This window comes from Phacochoerus africanus, chromosome 8 (genome assembly GCF_016906955.1).
Source record: "Phacochoerus africanus isolate WHEZ1 chromosome 8, ROS_Pafr_v1, whole genome shotgun sequence".
In the NCBI taxonomy this organism is placed as follows: domain Eukaryota; kingdom Metazoa; phylum Chordata; class Mammalia; order Artiodactyla; family Suidae; genus Phacochoerus; species Phacochoerus africanus.
Genome location: NC_062551.1, coordinates 84,026,154 through 84,049,375, shown reverse-complemented (window position 1 = coordinate 84,049,375; position 23,222 = coordinate 84,026,154). Strand labels below are relative to the sequence as shown.

The window sequence follows — 23,222 nt, the reverse complement described above, 5'->3', positions numbered from 1 at the left end:
ACCCCCACAAGCCAGGAGGCCTCCAGGGGCCACTTCTGGAACTCCTGGCCTTGGGCTTCCCATAAATTCCCAGTACACCTTCCTGAAACAAACCTTCTCTATCTATGAGCAGACTCCTTCCTTTCCTTTGCTTTTAACCACAAAAAGAGACTCTATGAACACTATGCTATTGCAGATTTTTTTCTCTAGTGTTATGCACACAGTAGGACAATAAAAAGCTTGCTGCCCGATGAGATATTCCCATTCAGCCCAAGTTCTTTGTGGCTTATTCTTCCATAAACTATTTTGGGATTTTAAGCTCTGAAAGGGCAAAAACCTTCCCTTACAATGTGGAAGCCACACAGAATTGCACCTTAGTGAGCATTACTAGGGATATAGAGAAGTCACTGGTACTATTTAGGATCACAAAACTTTTGAACACCAAGAACATTCAAGGATGCCATCTGAGAACTATAATTTCAGGATGCCCTTTCCAGGGCCTCTGGCCAACAAATTAAAAACATGAATTTGAACAAACTGACATAAACTAAGTACTGGTCTACAACTGTGTTTATGGTTCTGATATGTGATATAATGTCAGGGCCAAAACAATAACAGTAACTGCCCACACAATCACCAAGGATATGGGGTGAGGCTTATTATAACGGAAAGAACACCAAAGTCAGTGGGAATACCTGGTATAGAGTAAGACCAGTTATGTGGCCTTGGTCGAGTCTTTTAATCTCTCTAAATAGGCACCCATTCCTGTGACTCACAGGCACAGGAAGCACTGGAACAAACACTGAAGGGACCCTGCTGGCAGGAAGGGGTGTTATCTTTGCCATCAAGGTCCAATCAGCTGGTGGTGGTGGTGTAAACTATATAAGTGGCAATAGTGACTTCATGGACTAGTTCTATGAATAATTCAGGCTATGGGCTCTGGTTGTTACCCAGTTTCCCTTGTTCCAGCCCATTTTTCAAACTTGGCTCTATGCCCTCCCTCAATATTTTGTGAGTTTCCCTAATATCCTTTCAAGACTCAGCTAGAGTTGGTTTCTGTTGCTTACAACTACAAATCCTGCCTGATACAGAGGGGCTCTCTGAGAAGATGATATTTAAGCTGAAAAGTGAATGACCAGAAGTTACAAGTACTGGGGGACACACTTCTGAGGAGAGGGACAGTGCTAAGTGCTAAGACTGGTTCAAAAACTTGTATGGTAGATGCTATTCCTATCTTCTCTTTACAGATAAGGAAATAGTGTCATGGATATGAAACAATTTTCACAATGCAACAGCTAATATCCCTACTCCAGCTCCAGGTTTCAAACCCAAAGCTTCATGCACACTCTTAAACACTATGTATATATGAATAAATTACTACAGTATGCAATTTCCTAGAGCAATGATCACTATAAGAATACCCCAAAGAGCTAACTAAATTGCCACTACTCATTCATTAATTTTCTTAAAACATTTAACTGAGTTTTTACCAAGCAATGTGCTAGACATGGGGGAATAATGAAATGAAAAATATAGTGCCTATACCAGGAAAGCAAAGAATTAAAGGCAAGGGGCTTTAGTTAAGATTGGTATGTGGCTTGGAAATACTAAAAAGAGTGTGTAAAAGCAGAGAAACCAGGCAAGCAAAAACCACTACAATTCAAGTAAATAGTAAAATGGAAACTGAGATTTAAAACATCAGACTGGCAGGCAGAGATTTAAAACACAAAATGTCAAATTTAACACAACTACTGCTCAGTCAGTATTTGTGAACATCTCCGTTCCCATTCGGAGAAGAAATGATAGCACACTGGCAGACAGCTCATTCTGGAGTACATCCCACCTTCCCCTCTCTTAAGGAAACAGAGATTCAGTGCCTTTCCACAAATTTTAAGAGGCAGACAAGAATACCTGGAAATAGTTCTAAGGCAGAGATTATTTAAAAGGCTCATTATCAGAGGAAAAAAAAAAAACTGGCTAGCATCAGAAGAGAAATAAATAACCTCAAATCTATATGGGGCAGCCCCAGAAACCTATGGAAATTAAAAAAAAAAATTTACAGGGGGCAAAATTAGTTTTATACTTCAGACCAAAGTCTCTCAAGTACAAATAATCAGATCAATAAATAAAAGTTACATGAATATGAGATCATGGTCAAATTTTTAAAGCATTATTTTAAGGGATGTTCTGAAATAATCAATTCCACAGAGTAAAGAACCCACAGATATGAAATGATATGAATGAAAGATATGTAATTGACAAAAGGAAGTTTTTTGTTTTGTCTTTTGCCTTTTCCAGGGCCGCTCTCGCGGCATATAGAGGTTCCCAGGCAAGGGGTCTAATCAGAGCTGTAGCCACCGGCCTAGCCACAGCCATAGCCACAGCAACTCAGGATCCAAGCCGCATCTGCGACCTACACCACAGCTCACGGCAATGCTGGATCCTTTTAACCCACTGAGCAAGGCCAGGGATCAAACCCACAACCTCACGGTTCCTAGTCGGATTCGTTAACCACCGAGCTACGACGGGAACTCCAACAAAAGGAAGTTTTATATACATATTATGTATTATATATATATATATACATACACACACATACATACATACATATAATTAAACATTAAAAAAGACTACATCAAGGGGATTTCTATATCTGGTACAGTATGCAAGTTACATAGCATCCAGTTCCACGGAAAGGCATAAAGATCAAAATAAGTGACCTCAGGAATCCATATGAGGGGAGTTCCTTTTTGTGCCTCAGTGGTTAATGAACCCGACTAGTATCCATGAGGATGCAGGTTTGATCCCTGGCTTTGCTCAGTGGCATTGCTGTGAGCTGTGGTGTAGGTCACAGATGTGGCTCGGATCCTACATTGCTGTGGCTGTGGTACAGGCCAGCAGCTACAGCTCCTATTCCCACCCATGGCCTGGGAACCTCCATATGTCGTGGGTGTGACCCTAAAAAGACAAAAAAAAAAAAAAAAGAATCCATATGAATCCATAAATCCACACAATAAAAATTTCAATGCTTATTATGCCAGGCACTGTGCTAGACTTTGAAAATATAGCAAAAAACAAGCCAAACAAAGACCCTTCTCTTCAAGAACACAGGAATATAGTTGTCATTAATTGAATATCAATGGCACCAAGGCTACTGTAATTGGAGCTCCACAGAGGGACAAAAAAAGGCTAATTTAACCAAATGACCAAAATGAATAGTTAGGACAGTAAATTCAGAAGAAACAACATGGAATGTAAATTGAATCTTTTTTTTTTTTTCCTTTTTAGGGAGGCACCTGTGGCAAATGGAAGTTCTCAGGCTAGGGGCTGAACTGGAGCTGCAGCTGCCAGCCTACAGTACAGCCACAGCAATGAAGGATCTGAGCCACATCTGCAACCTATACCGAGGCTTGCAGCAATGCTGGATCCTTGACCTACTGATTGAGAGCAGGGATCAAACTTGCATCCTCATGGATACTAGTTGGGTTCAACAAGCCATGACAGGAACTCCCTAAATCTTATTTATACTTATACATTCATACATCTTAGAAGAAAGCAAAAAAAAAAAAAAATGACAGCAAGGGAAACAAACCAAACACATAATAGCAGAGCTAGACAAACAACTGGGAAATCACTAATGAAGAATGAAGACTTTAACAGACCACAAGCAACTTTTAATGTATCTTCTTTATCCTAAGGATAGTGACATTAACTGAATAAACTCTAATTTTCACACTTAACATTGAGGGCTAACTTGTTTGCAGAAGGTGAAAGCTCAATATAAACTTTATCTAGAACACAAAGGTTTAATAATGGTATTTACTTATAATTTAGGATATTACAGGCAAATTCTAGCTGCTATTCAACGGAAGGGAGGAAGAATGAAGACAGTTTCTGAGAGTGAGGAGTATGAGAAATATAAAAATACCTAAGGCACAGAGGAAAACATATGACTTAATGCTACCAAAAAAAAAAAAAAACATGAGCTGCTATGCAGATGTTATACCTTCTAAAAGGTATTCTATTCCTGGAGCTCTAAAATGCCTAGCACTTAACATCACCCCTTCCACAAACTTTTAACCTAGACTACTGGGAAACTTTCTTCCATGGGCATACCTCTGCTATAGTTATAAAGGAAGCTAATAAAATAAAAATTCAACTAACAGTTCAATTTGGAGGAATTAATCTCATACTTTATAATGCAAAGGGTACCAGTAATCTAAGAGCCTGAGGTTATCAAACCATAGAACAAAGTACACCTGGAGAAGATTATGCATCTGGAACTTAAGACTGAATGGTCATATCCGAATAAACATGAGGAACCACCCATTTCAGGTGTGCCATGGTCCTTGTCTGGGCTCTGGTTAAAGTAGCAGAAAGAGAAGCAGACTTCAGCAGAATTCAGCACCTGGGCCTGAATTCCAGTCCCCAAGTTATGCAAACCTTTCTGAAGCTTCAATTCTCCCATTTGTAAAATATGGATACTAACCTACTTAAATGGGCCATTGGGAGAAATAAATGAAATATATATAAAAGTACAAAATATAGGAGTTCCTGTTGTGGCACAGTACGAAATGAATCCAACTAGGAACCATGACGTTACAGGTTAGATCCCTGGTGTCGCTCTGTGGGTTAAGGATTCAGTGTTGCCGTGAGTTGTGGTGTAGGTTGCAGTCGTGGCTTGGATCCTGCATTGCTGTGGCTGTGGTGTAGGCTGGCAGCTGTAGCTTGGATTGGACCCCTAGCCTGGGAACCTCCATATGCCGTGGATGCGGCCCTAAAAAAAAAAAAAAGTACAAAATATATACCTAGCATAGTAGGTGCTTAATAGCTGTGAGCCAAACCTGATTTCTACCACGACCTGATAATTCCTGTTACCTATGCTGAGTGGCATGGTTATAACACTTCTCCCATGTTTCCTTCCCTACCAGAGAAGCAAAGCTGACACTGGGGATTCCATTGTAGATGGTGGAGCACAGAGAGGAGGATGTCTTTATCACCTCTGCCAGCTGTGAAAAGCAAGATCAGGAGGAAAAAAGTGACTTCGTTAAAAACAAAGAAATTCCATACAAAAACTTGTACAAGAATGCATCTAGAGGGAGTTCCCTGGTGGTCTAGTAGTTAGGACTCAGAGCTTTCACTGCTATGGCCTGAGTTCAACCCCTGGTCTGGGAACTGCAATCCCACACTAAAAAAAAAAAAAAAAAAAAAAGGAGTTCCCTGGTGGTTCAGTGGGTTAAAGATCAGGCATTGTCACTGCTGTGGGGTTACTACCATGGTGCAGGGTTGTTGATCCCTGGTCCTGGAACTTACACATGTCATGGATGCAGTGCCCCCCCTCCCCACCAAAAGCATATAGCAACATTATTCACAGTATTTAAAAGGTAGAAACAACCAAAATGTCCATCAAGTGATAATGGATCTGGAGTTCCCAGCATGGCTCAGTGGTTAACGAACCCGACCAGTAACCATGAGGACAAGGTTTGATCCCCGGCCTCACTCAGTGAGTTAAGGATCTGGCGTTGCCATGAGCTATGGTATAGGTCACAGACTCTGCTCAGATTCTGCATTGCTGTGGCTGTGATGTAGGCTAGTGCCTACAGCTCCAATTGGACCACTAGCCTGGGAACTTCCATACTGCAGGTGTGGCCCTAGAAAGAAAAAAACAAAAACTATTCAGTCAAGATTAGTGTGTTTTCATGTCTGTAAACGTTACTTGAAAAATAGAATGGGGGGGGCGGAAAGCAAGGGAGGTATAGGTGAAACAAGAATGGTAGAATGTTGACAATTATTTAAAAAATCAGTTTTAAGACAGACAGACAGACAGACAGACAGACACACACACACACACACAGAGCCATCCCAGCCTTGGGGGGAAAATATAAAGCAAAAAAAAATGTATATATATATATATATATATATATATATATAAAGCTTAAGAAGTATATGCACCAAAAATGTTAGCCAGTGGTCATCTCTCTGGTAGGACAACAGGAGATATCCTTTTTTTCTCTTCCTGTCTATTTCCCAAGTATTCTATTGTAAACTTTTCTTGTTTTTATAATAAAATAGAAATAGCCATTAGGAATTAGCCTTGGATAGGAAGAAACTTGAGTATGAATATGGCTCTACCATATATTAAGTTGTGTCCTTGGACAAAATTGTTTATTTTTGAGCTCCTGGTTTTGCTTTTTTTTTTTTTAAACTGCCATGTAGGCATATGTAATATCTATCTCATAGGGTTAATACCTATCTCATAGGGTTTGGCACACAAATGAGATAACGCACTGTAAAATATTCAGCACGATACCTGGTATATGATAAGTATTCAAGAAACACCAGTTATTTTTTTCATCTGTTACAAAAAGATAATGACAGTTCCTATCTCGGCTGTTGCAAGGATTACTGGTACACAGTAAAAATTAAGTGTGAGTGACAATATTATTTTCAATAAGAAAAAAATTGTTTAAGAAAAGCCTCCTCTGGAGTTCCCACTGTGGCACAATGGGATTGGAAGCATCTTTGGAGTGCTGGGACATAGGTTTGTTCTCCAGCCTGGCACAGTGGGTTAAAGATGCAGCACTGCTGCAGCCGTGGCTTAGGTCAAGACTGCGGCTAGATCTGATCCCTTGCCCAGGAGCTCCATATGCTGCAGGGCGGCCAAAAATGGGGGGTGGGGGGAGTCTCCTCTCAAAAGTTAGAGTTACCATATGACCCAAAAATTCCACTTAGGTATATACCCAAGAGAAATGAAAACCTATGTTAACTTGAAAACTTGTACCTGAATACTCATAGCAGCATTGTTTATATCCCCAACATAGAAACAACCTAAATACCCGTCAATGGATACATAAAATGTGGTATATCTATAATGGAATACTATTCATCCATAAAAAGGAATGAAGTATTGATTCACACTATAACATGGATGAAACTTAAAAACATTATGTTAAGGGAAAGAAGCCAGTCATAAAAGGCCATATGTTGTATGAATCCATTTATAAGAAATGCCAAGAATAGGAAGAGCTACAGAAACAAAGTAGGTTAGTGATTGCCTAGGGTTGAGGGAGAAGATGGGGTCAGCAGGGTGGACTGTGATGGCTAAAGGTTACGGGATTTTTTGTGGGGGAGGGTGATGAAAATGTTCTGGAATTAGATATTGGTGATGGTTGCATGACTTTGTGAATATATTAAAAAGTGCATAATTGCATGCATTAAAAGGGTAGAAGAGGAAAAGTTCCAAAACCCTTTCTTCCTTTCTCTACCTCTAACTCACAACTTACAAAAAGAAAATTTAGTTCTCACTCTTTCCTTTGTCTGTCTCCTACCTTGAACAATAGTTATTTATTTAGTTATTCTCTTCCTTAAAAGACTAAAAGCATCCTGAGGGCCAGCTCTGTATCGGATTCATCTGCTGATCCTCCTGGCTCTCCAAGAAGTGCTATGGGCTTATCAGGTACCAATAAATACTTGCTGAATGAAAAACAGCATGACTGCCTTGCATATGAACAGTGTTTTTTATACCAATCAGAAGAATGCTTTTGTTCATGCTTTTCACTTGAACTTCACAACAATCTTGTAAGGAAGGTAGAAAGTTATTATCACCTCCATTTAACAAGGGAGAACTGAAGCACAATGCTATGTAGTACTGAGGAAGAAGCACAGAGCCTGGATCTAGGGTCTTGCACTCTAAGCCAAGATTGCCTCGAACTGGCTTTGAGACTCTGAGTAAGGCATTTCATTCCCTCAGCCTATTTCCCCATCTGTAAAATGAGAGGTAGACTCTGAGATGAGCTACAAAACCCATTTCTTTTTTTTTCTTTCTGTCTTTTGCCTTTTTAGGGCCGCACCTGGCACATGGAGATTCCCAGGCTAGGGGTCTTATCAGAGCTACAGCTGCTGGCCTACACCACAGCCACAGCAATGCCAGATCCGAGCTGCATCTGTGACCTACACCACAGCTCACGGCAACACCGGATCCTTAACCCACTGAGCGAGACCAGGGATCGAACCCGAAGCCTTATGGTTCCTAGTCGGACCCGTTTTCGCTGTGCCACAATGGGAACTCCTACAAAACCCATTTCAATGCCATTATCCCATGACTCTGAGGATACACTGCTGGGTCAGAAGCACGGAGGAGACGGAACTCAGGTCATCTGTATTCTCTTTCCTCTGGACTTGCTGCCTCCCACTAGAGGGAGGTTGCTCCCAGCGAGTGACAAATGAACCCCTTTCAACATTCTGAATTATGCAAAAGATGTATGCAAGTTTCCTTTCACTCTATTTGCAATGGTTTCCCTACTGGCAATCCTATAGGAGAGAAAAAGAAATGCACTTCCAATGCATAATTAGAACTACTAAAATTTAAAAAAGAAAAGAAAAGAGGAATTCCCCTTGTGGCGAAGTGGTTAACGAATCCGACTAGGAACCATGAGGTTGAGGGTTCGATCCCTGGCCTTGCTCAGTGGGTTAAGGATCCAGCATTGCCGTGAGTTGTGGTGTAGGTCGCAGACACGGCTCGGATCCCCCGTTGCTGTGGCTCTGGTGTAGGCTAGCAGCTACAGCTCCGATTCGACCCCTAGCCTGGGAACCTCCACATGCCGCGGGAGCGGCCCAAGAAATGGCAAAAAGAACAAATAAATAAATAAAAGAAAAAAGAAAAAAGAAAAGAAAAAGAGTTGGGCTGCAGAGTCCGACAGACCCAAGGTGCAAATTCCAGTTCTGCCACCTACTTTCTTTGTGACAGCATTTCTAAACTTTTTTCTTAAACAGTTTCCTAATCTGCAAAACAGGGATGATAGCCTATCTTTGTAGAATGATGAGGAATGGAAGAGCCACATATGTAAAATGCTTGATACCGAGCCTAGTAAATAATACTTATTGAACATTCTAGGCATTTTACAAGTGTTAGCTGACAGATGCCTCATAACAGCCCTATGAAGCAGGTACTATTGTTATCCTCATTTTACAGATGACAGATCTGAGGCTCAGAGAAGTTAACCTTCCCAAAGTTACAGCTACTAAATTAAGAGTCATACTAGAGTTTAACTCCAGGGCCCAAGCCAATGGCCACTAAAAAATAGTTACTATTTAAAAAATAATAATAATAAAATAATAGTTACTATTACCATCTTTAACCAGACTGCCTCCAAGAAGTCTTGCTCAAAAGAACCTTTGTTCCCTTACCGTTTCTTAGGGTTAGGCTAAGGAAACAAAATCACTTTGACTCTGCTGGTCTCAAACACAAATTTAAAGTGCGTTTCAGAGCCACGGACTAAGCTGGCACAAAGGCAACATCTGGGAAAGGTGTTTTTGGTAGGACAAGCCCATCAGCAATTATCTACGGGAAAGTTCTTTGCCATCTTTGAGGGTCATGGCTTAAATGATTCCATATGGAGCTGACTAAAGCTTTCTCTCTGTGGAAGGCCATCCTAAGAAATGCTTCACTTTGTGGGAGCCTCTGGATAAAAACTCACCTTGATGTCTTTTCTGTTGTACAATTTTGTATTGCCATTCGAGTTTTGTGAAAAATTTTCCTTCATCTTTTCAGAGCTTTGCTTTTTAGTTATCATAGCTAATTTATCTGCCTTTTCCTAGGTCCACAATTAAAGCAGCAGAAGGAAACAGAAAGACAAATGGAAGCATATTCTGATAATGCTATCCTTTCTCACTGTATTCATGAACATCTGGAAAAAAAAAAAAAAAAAAAAAAAAAGACAGGAGTTCCCGTTGTGGTGCAGCGGAAACAAACCTGACTAGGAACCATGAAGTTGCAGGTTCGATCCCTGGCCTCACTCAGTGGGTTAAGGATCCCCTGTTGCAATGAGTTGTGGTGTAAGACGCAGACAAGGCTCAGATCTGGCGTTGGTATGGCTGCGGTGTAGGCCAGCAGCTGTAGCTCTGATTAGACCCCTAGCCTGGGAACCTCCATATGCCGCAGGTACAGCCCTAAAAAAGAAAAAAAGAAAGAAAAAAAAAAGGCAAGAACACCCCAAGTTTTGAATTTTGCCTTTAACTTGCATCTTTCCGAATCCTGCCACAACTCAAAATACTTCTCACAGGGAAGCCTTTTAAGTTTCTCCCTCTAACATTACTCCTAGCAGAAAGGTCAAGGAAAACTAAGTCAATCAATTTGGAAACGCTTCCTTTCTATTCAATTGCTGGCGTTACATCCAGATGTCTGATTCAAGAGGGAAGCAGGTAAGCCCAACACTCAGGTCTCAACTGATGAAGCTCCTGACCAGAAATGCCTGACTCCCATTCTGAGAAAGACTAAAAGGTTTAAGAATAAGCACAGTTTCATGTTTTCTAAAAACAGAATCTGGGGGTTATGAACAAGGACAAAATTTTACCAAGGCCCCGATCCTAACATTGCCTCTAGCAAGCTTGCAGATAGCTACCTGAGCAAGGAGTGACCCTGCTCTGCCGCCTTCTCCAAGGAAATGGGGCTAATACCTCCCCAGATGGCTACAGGAAGGATTAAGGGTTATTATTCTTAACATCCAGCTCTGTCAAAGCTCTAGCAGTTGTGACCCTGTTCATCCTAAAATAAGACATTAAATATTAAAATGCAAACAGTGATCCCCAAATCTGATTCTACAATCGGGTGAGAATTTTCTTTCCACAAGGCCTCTGACACTGCCTCCTATACTCCAACCTGTTGGCTGAATCCGCCTCTTATTCAGGACACAAGTTTTTAAACTATTAGTCACTAATGCCACAAAGCCCTTGGAGGAGTCAGCAGCTATTACTAATAGCACAAAGAATGAAACCCAGAACTCTCAGGGTTTCAATCAGGGCAGAATTCACCTTGAAGAAACCAAAGGGGTAGCCTGTTATCCCCAAATGCAGGCTCTTGAGGGCAATCAATGTGGTCTAGTGAAAAGCGTATTTTATTACACCATTCAGTTCACATAAACCCATTGTATCATTAAGTCTCACTTCATAGATGAGGAAACTACAGCTCAGAGAAGACGTGATTTACTCTGGATAAAACAGCTAAGAAGGTGCAAACACAGGTTCAACTATTAGCCCTACTCCTACCAGCTGTGTAACTCCAGCATATTTTTCAACTTTTTGGACCCTCAGTTTCCTTATGTGTACAGTGGGAACAGTGATAATACTTACCTCAGGGGTTTGCTTTTTTGTTTGTTTTTTAGGGTCCAACTTGTGGCATATACAAGTTCCCAGGCTAGGGGTCGAATTGGAGCTATAGCCACCACCCTATGCCACAGCCACAGCAACTCCAGATCTGAGGCACATTTGCGACCCACATCACATATCATAGCAACACTCTATCCCCGAGCCACTAATCAAGGCCAGGGATTGAACCCAAATCCTCATGGATACTAGTCAGATTCATTTGTGCTGCTCCATAAGGGGAACTCCCCTTAAGGAATTTCCGAGGATTAAATGAAATATTGTAGGAAAGGTGTCCAGCAAATGCCAGGCACAAAGGAAATATTCATTACATACTAGTTTTGTTTGGGGGGGCTGGTTTGGCCACACTCATAGCATATGAAAGTTCTTGGGCCAGGGATCAAACCCATGCCACAACAGCCAATGTGAGCTGCTGCAGTCACAATACTGGCTCCTTAACTTGCTGCACCACAAGAGAACTCCATATTTTAGTTTTTTACAGATCAAAATGACAGGAAATTGATATGACATCATTTTTCACACGATAACAGCATTTAAAAATCAACCCACTTATTCCAATTACCTTTATAAGTATGAACTCCTCTACAATATACTTAATAAGAAGTGGCAAAGCCTTCGCTTGAATATCTCCAATAATGGATAACTCGCTCCCTCACAAGATAGCCCATTTTGTTTTTAGAAACCCAAATTCTTTTTTGTCAAGCCAAGGTCTACCCTCTTGGAACTTCCATCCTTTGATCCTAGTGCTGCCTTCCAAAAATCACACGAAGAAGAAAGTCCAAACCCTTTCCAAAGATAGTTCTTCAAGTATGTGCTCCCTCAGGCTCTTAGCTTTGGTCCTTGCAGCTCTTGCTCATGTGCCACAGTCCCTGAGAAAGACTTGGGTCTGAATTCCAGTTCTTTGCCTTACTAGCTGTGTGACCTTAAGCAAGTTATTTAACCTCTCTGAACCTGTATCTTCATATGCATAAAAGGATAAAACGATTTTCAACTAACAGGGCAGCCATGGAGATTAAATTAAGTAAGAACACTACCTAGAACAGAGCCTGACATATACCAGGCTCTCAATAAATGTCAGTCACTTTTTAGGATGTATTCCAATTAGTAAATATCCCTCAAAGAAAATTACCCAGAATTAAACATAACACCAAGGGACTGGTTTCTGATGACAACTCTCAGGGCTTGGGTGTTTGAAGAGCTTTTTTTTTTTAGATAGCTGAGAAGAAAGCACAGTCTAGGAATTACATGGGTTTGGCAGCCCAAAGATGCAGTGGAGAATCTGGAATGGATCATTAAAATAGTGACCCAGAGAGTTCCAGTCATGGCGCAGTGGTTAACGAATCCGACTAGGAACCATGAGGCTGCGGGTTCGGTCCCTGCCCTTGCTCAGTGGATTAACGATCCGGCGTTGCCGTGAGCTGTGGTGTAGGTTGCAGACACAGCTCGGATCCTGCGTTGCTGTGGCTCTGGCGTAGGCCGGTGGCTACAGCTCCGATTCGACCCCTAGCCTGGGAACCTCCATATGCCGCGGGAGCGGCCCAAGAAATAGCAAAAAGACAAAAAAAAAAAAAAGTGACCCAAAAGGAATTCCCTTTCTGGAGCAGCGGAAACGAATCCCAACTAGTTTCCATGAGGATGCGGGTTCAACCTCTGGCCTTGCTCAGTGGTTGAGGGATCTGGTGTTAGCTGCGGTATAGGTTGCAGATGCGGCTTGGATCCTTCGTTGCTGTGGCTGTGGCGGACGCCAGCAGCTGTAGCTCGAATTCGACCCCTAGCCTGGGAACTTCCATATGCCTCAGGCACAGCCCTAGAAAAGCAAAAAAAAAAAAAAGCGACCCAAAAGAAAAGTATTATATTACATGTTGTCTATGACTCCCTCTCTGAGACCTGTGACTGTACATGTGGGCTACATTCCTTAATTCAAAAAGGAGAGAAGAAAAAATAAAATTAAAGAATAATTAAAGTCACAGCTCTAGGTCTTGCCAGCAGTTAAGCCCTCAAGATCCACAAATGTTCAGCAGGGGATTTCTTCAGTCGTATCTTTCAGATTCTGAAGTCCAGGTGTGTGAAAACACCCTCCTTAGGATATCCCATGAGTTCTTTCCAGCTAAATTGTCAACTGTTTGACAATTCTAAAACTCAAAACTGGCAAATCGTCAACATTAACAACATCATCGCAACATTACACATATTTTCTTTCCTTCAGTGACCCCCAAGGGAAAGAGTCCCAGGCAGAATATGGATTGTTGTTCAATTATTCTTCAGAGTTGACCCAAAGCACTGCTTCTACAAACTGGGATGTGTGTGACTTGAACATAAGTTTCCCCAAATAGGTCAAAAGAGGGAAGGTAGCAGGACTCCAGAATTAAAGCAGCATTATCACAAACTATGGCAGAAAAGGTTGTTTCCCACCTCTCAGTGAAATACAACAACCTGCAATGAAGAAATCCATTGTTAGTCTCACATTAGGCCCAAAGGAGCCCTGTTAGTTAATCCTTGGTCTGCAATAGAGGATTTGGTTATTACTATACTCAACAGCCATGATTCAATTCCATCTCTTTAAGAATGTAAGAATTACAAAGAAGAAAAAGCCAGAACTCAAATCAGAAATAGTCTTAAGTAGTTCCTTCAATTCAGTGAACAGGAACTGGCCACTCATGAAGGACTGTAAGGTACAGAAAAGCTTAGTGAGGCCACTGCACAAACCTGTGCCCTAGGTGGGGATTTCATAAGGCCTTTGAGTCATGAGATGCCTTCAGAACAGCCTCCTTCTCAAAACTGATTCGGTCTTTACTAAAAGGGACACTTAACTGCCACTTTACTCTGATCATCTTACCCCATCTTTGGGGAAGCTACAGCCACCCTACCAGGCTTTTAAACTCACTAACTTGAGAGGAAAACTTTAAAGTTATTTCACCACTACCTCAGGAAGTTAAAGAAAATCATAGAAGAAAAGGCCTTTGGGGGAAAGAGTCAAATTAGATTGTTAGATATTAATCATAAGTCCTACCCAATACCTCTTTCTAGAGACCCTAAGAGTACACCTGCAGAGGAGAGCCAGAGGGCACTGAATAAATTCAACCTGGTTGGCAAGGGGGCGTCTCACTGCAGCTTTCAGCAAGGAGAATTGGATCCTGCTGGGTCGCAGTCTCTCTTCTACTCCACACTTCCTATTTACCCTTTGAAGTGGGTACTGAATAGCCAGTCCCCAAGTAAAGGCCCTTTGTACGGGCGCTACAGTCGCCTGGTGGAAACACCTCGGCAGAGTTCAGTTTGGTGCCAGGATGGGCCACTGAAGGCATCTGCGGCTGCCAGAAGCCTGGACTGGACACGGGGACACGGACACACACAGAGACAGAGAGAGAAACTAAGGAAGAGCAGGTCAGGTCAGCGTTGCCCTCCAGCACTTCCACCTGCTCCCTTCTTCCTAAGACCCGCGCCAGATCAGATGTCAAACAAAAACTCCGCAAAAAAGTCCCGTGATGGGACGACTTCCACCTCTCCCTCGGCAGAGCCTCCCTGGACTCCCAGAGCCTTCCCCTCCTCGTCCCAGCCAGCCCTCCGTCCCCACCCCGCCCCGGGCCCTCTCTGCCCTCCGCCCCGGCGAGGCCTGCCCCCCCCCCCCCGGGACATCCCGGAGCCCCCAGGCGGGCTGGCTCAGGCCCCCGGGCCGGCAAGGCTGGGGCCGGCCCAGAGCGGGCGGCCCGTGTGCCGAGGCTGTCGAAGCCGGTCCTCGCCTTGGCGCCCGCGAAGAGCAGGGGGCGGCGGCTACCCGTACCTGTCAGGCCTCTTCCCAGGACTGGTGTCGGCGCAACTTCAGGAGCCCATGTCCGTCCCGGGGGCCCGGCCCCTCTCCCCGAAGGGGGGGCGCGGATCCCGGGGAGGGGGCTGGGGGGCCGGGACAACTCTAGCCCCTTCCCATGCTCCCCGCCCGGCGCCTGGCCGGGGCCGGACAGCGCCTCCGCCCGCCCCTGCGCACCGCCTCACACCCGCGCTCACACACACTCACACTCCCTCGCGCGCTCTCACACACGCACTCCCCTCCCTCCTCCTCCTCTGTTTATCTCCTCCAGCTGTCTGGGGACCCAGGAGAAGCCCAGCACCGCGCCTGCGCCACGCAGTCTCCGCCCCCGCCCCGCGCTTCGCAGCCAGCGGCTGCGCTACGGAAACAGCGCCCGGCCGTTTCTAGAATGGCGATCAGGGCTCCCCCCCGCCCCCCCAACCCCACGAGTCCGGTCAACGTCTGCTGCCGGCGGCACCCACTAACCTGCTAGTGGGGGAGCCGCGCACGGCTGCGGCCAATCCGCTTCGCCGCTCGCCAGACCGGCAGCCAGTGGGCGGATGGAAAAGCCGGACTAAGCCCTGGGGCATCTTGGGAATTGTAGTTTTTCTCCGTCGAGGAGCTTCTGCGGCGCGGGCTCACCCCGCCCAGTTGCTATTAGTTACTCGGACGCACCTCCCACCCTACATTCTCGTAAAATGCTCCCTCGTGGCGCTTCTGGGATACTCGACTCACGCATGTCCCCCAAAGCCCGACGTAGCTTCCCAAAAACCTGCTCAAGACTTGTTCCGAGCCCCTTAACTGGGGGACCCTTTAGGCTGGGGCCTCAGGGCCCCCAGAGCCAACCCTTAGCTTACTCCTTCCTGCTCTGGGGGTTGCCAGAGTGGCATATTACTCTCTGGTGTCCCCGGCCAGAAGGAAGAGGATAAGAGGTAAACAGTCTACACCGGGTGGCCTGGAGGGGAGCCAGCCACACCCACATTCAGGGAACCCTCTGTTGGTAGAGACAAGGTCTGTCTGAAACTGGTGGAGTTACTGCTGTTCCTACCCCTGAAAAGAAGAGGCAGTTCCAGCGTGGTGGAGTCCCAAGTCCGATGGGAACACTTCCTCTGTAAGGAAGTTCCCAAGGTCATAAGAGTCATCATGCCTAACTTCTGAAGGTAGAAACCAGGCCCCACCCATGAGGAGCCTCCAGTCAGAAAAGGAAAAAAATGGTCACCTTCTGAGAATGGAAACTTTTCACTCACCCATAGGGTGCCATCTGTCAGATAATAACAATAATTTGCTTTTGTTGAGCATTTAATATGTCAGCACTTAATACTGAGTACAGTTCCTTAGATAGGTACTGTTTTGCAGTAGAGGAGCCTAAGGCATAAAAAAGTTAAAAGCAACTTGCCCAGGGTTACAGAGCTAATAAGGAACCCATTTGAGATTCAAACCGAGCTAGGCCTAACTCCAGTGTCAGAGCTTTAGAACATTACCTGTCCTCCAGGCAGCAGCTACCCTCAGAAGGGCTGTATATACATATTTAGCATTTAGAGTGTTTGTCCTGTGTTTATCGCTCCATGAGTTGCTTGTTTTGTCCTGCTCAAATCAAGAGTTGAATTAGTCTGCAACATCCAAAGCTGATTTCTTCCCATTTGGAGGAGTTAGAAACTACCCTTGTAAATTCATGTTTCCATGACTCTTAGCACAGCCTTTTTTTTTTTTTTTTTTTTTTTTTTAGGGCCACACCCCTGGCATATGGAGGTTCCCAGGCTAGGGGTCAAAACAGAGCCACAACTGCTAGCCTAAGCCACAGCCACAGAAACATCAGATCGAGCCAAGTCTGCAACGTACACTACAGCTCAGGGCAACACCAGATCCTTAAGCTGCTGAGCGAGGCCAGGGATTGAACCCGCAACCTCATGGTTCCTAGTGGGATTCATTTCTGCTGCGTCACGATGGGAACTCCTCTTAGCACGATTTTTGGCACAGAGCAGACACAGTAAATATTTGTTGTCAGAAAGAAAATTTGTTGGTAGGGAGTGGATGACATGAAGAAGAATATTAATAATAGCTGCAGCTACTATTTTCTACCAGGAGCTCACCTGTCCTCTCATGCACTCTTTCCTACACCTATGAATATATATGCATGTGTCTGTCTGTGTCCACATGTAAATGTGTCATGTATGCATATATGTATGTGTATATACATGTATCTGTACAAATAAGTTTATAAATGTGTGTATATGTACATGTATACCCACACACATATGCATTCACACAAACTCATTTGATCCTCACAACTACCTTGTGAGTTAGCTACTATTCTTATTCTCATTTTATATAGAAGAAGAAACAGAAACTCGCGGGGGAATTTAGTTCAGAAAGAGACACTCCTCCCAGCTACAGGTGTTTTCAGATCAGTTTCAGAGAAAACTCTCTAACCATTAGAACTGAGCCACTTTGGGAGGTTTTGAGCCCTCTGTCTATGGTAGTATTCAGGTATAGGATGTATAATCATCTGTCCAGGATACTCTAGAAGCAACTGTTGTATTGTATAGATATTTAAGTGACCGATTCTAATATCTCTGACATGGATTTTTGGAAGCAAAGATTATTCACATAAGGCTTGTGGCAGTGAATGCAATTCTTTTTTCTCTCCTAAAAGCATCAGATGATACCCCCAGCTGAATAGCTCTGCAGAAGTAGTCACTGACACCACCATTTTCATCTTCTGATTGGACTCCTGGGCAAAAGAGGTTATATGAAGATGCTCATATTTACAACCCATCAACTTCTGATATTTTAGAGGAACTGTTGCCGATGTGCACAAGGAAACATGGGCAAGGATACTTCTTCCAACTCTGTTACAGTAGCAAAAAAAACTTCAGAACAACCTAACTGCTGGATGGATGAAGTATGGTTTGTTTATACCACTAAGTACTACATAACCAATTCAATGATTTACATGCTATCAAGAGAGATAAATTTTTTTTTCTTTTTGGGGCCACACCTGTGGTATATGGAGGTTCCCAGGCTAGGGGTCTAACCAGAACTGCAATGCCGGCCTATGCCACAGCCATGGCAATGCCAGATCCAAGCGGTGTCTGCAACCTACACCACAGCTCGTGGCAATACCCAATCCCCAACCCACTGAGTGAGGCCAGGGATTGAACCCACAACCTCCTGGTTCCTAGTGGGATTTGTTTCCTCTGTGCCACGTCGGCAACTCCAAGACAGATAAATCTTAAAAACATAATAATGAGTGGAAAAAAGGAAGTTGAAAAGATGATGTTAGAATGATACTGATGTAAAATAACACAAAAATACCATGTTAGAGCTTACATATGAAATGCAAGTACAAAAACTTAAATGGGAAACGCACACAGCAATTTTGGGGAAAGTGGTTACCTCTGAGAAAAAGGAAGAGAAAAGACCCCAGCGATGGGGTTTTAGCTGTATTTGGTAACACATTGGTAAGACATTTCTTTAAAAGGAGATCAATAGTAAACAGCAAAATATTAAACTTTGAAAAAGCTTATAATTAAATATTTTTTTAAAAATGCACTCCTTGGAAGTTCCCTTGTGGTGCAGCAGGTTAAGGATCTGGCATTGCCTCAGATGTGGCACAGGTTGCAACTGCACTGTGGATTCCATCCCTAGCCCAGGAACTTCCACATGCTGCAGGTGTGGCAAAAAAAAAAGTACTCCTTCCTTGTATTTTCTTTAGGACTTGTGGCTGCAAAGCGTTTTGGAGTACATTCTAAGTCATTGTAAGAAAAGGTTGAGACCCACTTATTTCTTGGTAAAATGTTAGTCCCTCATTTTACCAAGGAGAAAACTATAGCCTAGAAAAATCTGGTGACTTGTTTCAAGTCATAAATTCTCAACTCATCTTGGGCACATTACACCTCTGTCCAAGCTATGCCCTTCTCTTGGAATTGCTCTTGTGCTCCCATTTATCTTACTGATCTTTTTTCTTCTTTTGGCCCTGTCCATGGCATGTGAAAGTTCCCCGGGCCAGGGATCGAACCCCTGAGCAGTGACCTGAGTTACAGCAGTGACAATGCCAGATCCTTAACAGCTATAGGCCACCAGGGGACTCCTATCTTACTGATCTTCTGTTCCTTCTCTAAAACCCTACTTAGCTAGACTAAGAATTAGTTTATTTCGTAACCTAAACTTGGTCTGAACCTTAGAGTCATGGGGGCCCTAATCTTCCCTGCTCACATCCTCGGCTTTTGGCTCACCCCTTCCCAGAATGTTCTTCAGTTCACAGTACATTTCCTTATTTGCATTATTCCAAACATTAGACAATTCTTAATAATAAAGTTCTAGGAGTTCTCTTGTGGTGCAGGGTGGCACAAATTTGATCCCTGGCCCAGGAACTTCCATATGCCATGGGAACAGCAAAAAAAAAAAAAAAAAATTAATATAAAGTTCTACTTCCACTATTTGCTTTAGCTCTGTTCTCTGTGGCAACATGGATTTTGTGTATTAAGTGATGTGATATTTTTTGTAAACAATAAAGGCTTGGGTCAATTTCATAAGAAGCAGTAGGAGTGTTAGTCAAAATGATCCTTTTCAGAGTCCCCTTGTATCACAGCAGATTAAAGATCTGGCATTGTCAGTGCAGTGCCTCAAGTTGCTGCTGTGGAGCAGGTTCAATTCCTGGCCCGGAAGCTCCATGTGCTTTTGGAATGGGAAAAAAAGAAAAGAAAAAAAAAATCCCCTTTGCTCTTAAAAAAGCTTTAGAATACAACTCTCATATACACACTGAGTCTTCCCTTTCCTAAATAAAATATCTCCATTTCTTTCTAATCCAGCCAAAGAAGGGGCAGAGATTGACCTAATGGGGACATTCAAGAGACTATGTTAAGAATCCTATGGCATTACCAAAAGAAGCATTCCAGAAATGTCTATGCAGTGATGACCCTCCCCCACTAGAATAGTTAGCAGATTGATTGAGACTGCAGTTGCAAGTAATAAATAACCTGACCAGCAGTGGCTTTAACACCTGAGGCTGAGATTTCCCACATACCAAGAAGCCCTGGAGTTCCCATCATGGCTCAGTGGTTAACAAATCTGGCTAGTATCCATGAGGATGTGGGTTTGATCCCTGGCCTTGCTCGGTGGGTTAAGGATCCGGTGTTGCTGTGAGCTGTGGTGTAGATCACAGATGAGGATCAGATCCCATGTGCTGTGGTGTAGGCTGGCAGCTGCAACTCTAATTCAACCCTTCACCTGGGAACCTCCATATGCCGCAGGTGCAGCCTAAATAGGCCAAAAAAAAAAAGACAAAAAATAAAAAGAAGCCCTGAGGTAGGTGGTTGTTGTAATTCAGCTGTTCAACATAACTCATTTCTATTTTTTCTGCTCTAGCATCCTCAGTGTTAGTTTTTCAGCACAGTAACGAAATGGCTGCTACAGCACCAAGCATCCTATGTTCAAAGCAAGAATAAGGGAAAAGGAAACAGCACTGGCTGCCATTAAGACACCAAAAGCTTTTTAGAAGCCTCCAACACATTTCTGCTTGCCAGGATAATGTCAAATAACTACCTACAAGGTAGGTTTGAAAAAGTCCAGAAAATGGTTATTTAGCATTTTGAGCCTCTATATTGCAGGAGGCAAAGGAAAAAGATTAATGAATGGATATTGGGCCAGTCAACAAGGAATAGCTGCGGTAAAATCTTGCAAGGTGATAGTTTGGGGTAGAATGCAGATCCAGGGAGTTCTTGCTGTGGCACAGCAGGCTGAGGATCTGGCATTGTCTCTGTAGCTGCACAGTTCTATCCCCGGCCCTCATCACAGTGGGTTAAGGAGCTGGCAGTGCTGCACCCGTGACGTAGGTCACACCTGAAGCTCAGATTTGATGCCTGGCCAGGGAACTTCCATATGCTTTGGGTGCATCAAAACAACAACAACAACAACAAACAACAAAAAACACCCTCAGGAATTCCTGTCGTGGTGCAGTGGAAACAAATCCATCTAGGAACCATGAGGCTGCGGGGCCCATCCCTGGTCTCACTCAGCAGTTAAGGATCTGGCGTTGCTGTGAGCTGTGGTGTAGATCACAGACGAGGCTCAGATCTGGCATTGCTGGTGTAGGCCGGCAGCAACATCTCCAATTGGACCCCTAGCCTGGGAACCTCCATGTGCTGTGGGTTCGGCCCTAAAAAAGGACAAAAGACAAAAAATAAAAACAAACAAAAAAAACCCAAAAAAGCAAAAAAACCCTCAGGGAGTTCCCACTGTGGTACCACTGCTGTGGTATCACTGCTGTGGTGAGGATTTGATCCTTGGCCCTGGAATGTCTGCATGCCCCCCAGAGGAGGGGGGAAGACAGTGTGGGACTGATGAAAGAAGAGACAAATAGATCAATGGAATAGACTAGAGAACCCATAAATAGACCCACTGATCACAGACAAAGGAACTAAGACTATTCAAGGGAGAAAAGACAAGCTTTTCAACAAATAGTAATGGAATAACTGGACATCTACATACAGAAAAAATAAAGAATCTAAACACTACCTTACATTTTTAATAAAAATTAACTTATAATAGATCATAGACATATGTATGTAAAACATGAAAGTATAAAACTTCTAGAAGATAACAAAGGAGAAAATTCAGGTGACCCTGACTTGAGTGATGAGTTTTGAGATCCATGAAAGAAAAATGTGGTAACCTGGACTTTATTAAAATTAAAAACATCTGGAGTTCCCATCGAGGCACAGTGGTTAACGAATCTGACTAGGGACCATGAGGTTGCGGGTTCGATCCCTGCCCTTGCTCAGTGGGTTAAGGACCCAGTGTTGCCGTGAGCTACGGTGTAGGTTGCAGATGTCGCTCGGATCCCGCGTTGCTCTGGCCCTGGTGTAGGCCGGCGGTTACAGCTCCGATTGGACCCCTAGCCTGGGAACCTCCATATGCCGAGGGAGCAGCCCAAGAAATGGCAAAAAGACCAAAATAAATAAATAAAAATTAAAATTAAAATTAAAAACATCTGCTCAGAGTGCCTGCCGTGGCTCAGCGGTAATGAACCCGACTAGTATCCATGAGGATGCCGGTTCAATCCCTGATCAAGGATCTGGTGTTGCCACGAGCTGCAGTGTAGGTCACAGACTCTACTCAGCTCTGGTGTTGCTGTGGCGATGGCTGGCAACTCGGATTTGACTCACAGTGTGGCCCTAAAAGAAAAAAACCGCTTCTCTACAAAAGACACAATAGGATAAAAAGACAAGTCACAGACTGGGAAAAAAAATATTTGCAAAACAAATATCAGGTAATAGACTTGTATTCAAAATATATCAAGATCTCTTAAAACTCAACAGTAAGAAAACAACTCAGTTTTAAAAAGGACAAAGGTCTGGACTTCTCATCAAAGAAAATATACAGGTATCAAATAAGCAGAAAAAAAGATGCTCAACATCAGATATATTAGATAAATGCAATATAAAGCAACAATACCCATATATACCTATGTGGATGGTTAAAGTCCAAAAAAACTAAAAAAACCAAATGCTGGCAAGGATTTGGGTGGAGCAACAGTAGCTCTCATTCACTGCTAGTGGGAATGTAAAATGTCACAGCCATTTGGGAAGACAGTCTGATGGTTTCTCACAAAGCTAAACTTAGTTTCACCCTATCAATGCACTCTTAGGCATTCACCCAAAATAACTGAAAACTTACATCCACACAAAAATCATGCACATTGGAGTTCCCGTCGTGGCGCGGCAGAAACAAATCTGACTGGGAACCATGAGGTTTCAGGTTCGATCCGTGGCCCTCGCTCAGGGGGCTAAGGATCTGGCGTTGCCATGAGCTGTGGTGTAGGTTGCAGACACGGCTTGGATCCTGTGTTGCTGTGGCTGTGGTGTAGGCCAGCAGCTGTAGCTCCAATTTGACTCCTAGCCTGGGAAACTCCATATGCCACCGGTATGGCCCTAAAAAAAAAAAAAAAAAAATCATGCACATAGATACTATGGCAATTTTATTCATAATTGCCAAGGACTGGAAATAACCAAGATGTCCTTCAAAAGATGAGTTGATAAACAAGCTGTAGTAAATTGATACAAAGGAATATTAGTGATAAAAGAAATGAGCTATCAAGCCACAAAATGACATGAAACTTAAATGCCTATCATTTAGTTAAAGAAACCAGTCTGAAAATGCTACATATTATATGATTCCAACTACACGGTATGCTAGAAGAGGCAAAACTACAGTAACAATAAAAAGATCAGTGGTTACCAGGGGTTTAAGGAGGAAGGGAGGGATGAAATAGGATTTTTAGGGCAGTGAAACTATTCTGTAG

General features: G+C 43.4%; 1 protein-coding gene across 3 annotated transcripts in view; it reads right to left on the bottom strand.

The window, feature by feature from the left end:
* Positions 1-15,238, bottom strand: part of WDTC1 (WD and tetratricopeptide repeats 1) — a 69,007-nt gene extending 53,769 nt beyond the window's left edge. Inside the window, exon 1 of one of the 3 annotated variants that reach the window (XM_047792800.1) lies at positions 14,918-15,238. The gene's annotated coding sequence lies outside the window, so the exon portion shown is untranslated. Of the gene's footprint in view, positions 1-4,907; positions 4,929-14,917 lie in introns of those variants that run through there. The other 2 variants (XM_047792802.1, XM_047792801.1) reach the window with 2 other exon arrangements.
* Positions 15,239-23,222: the final 7,984 nt, after the last annotated feature.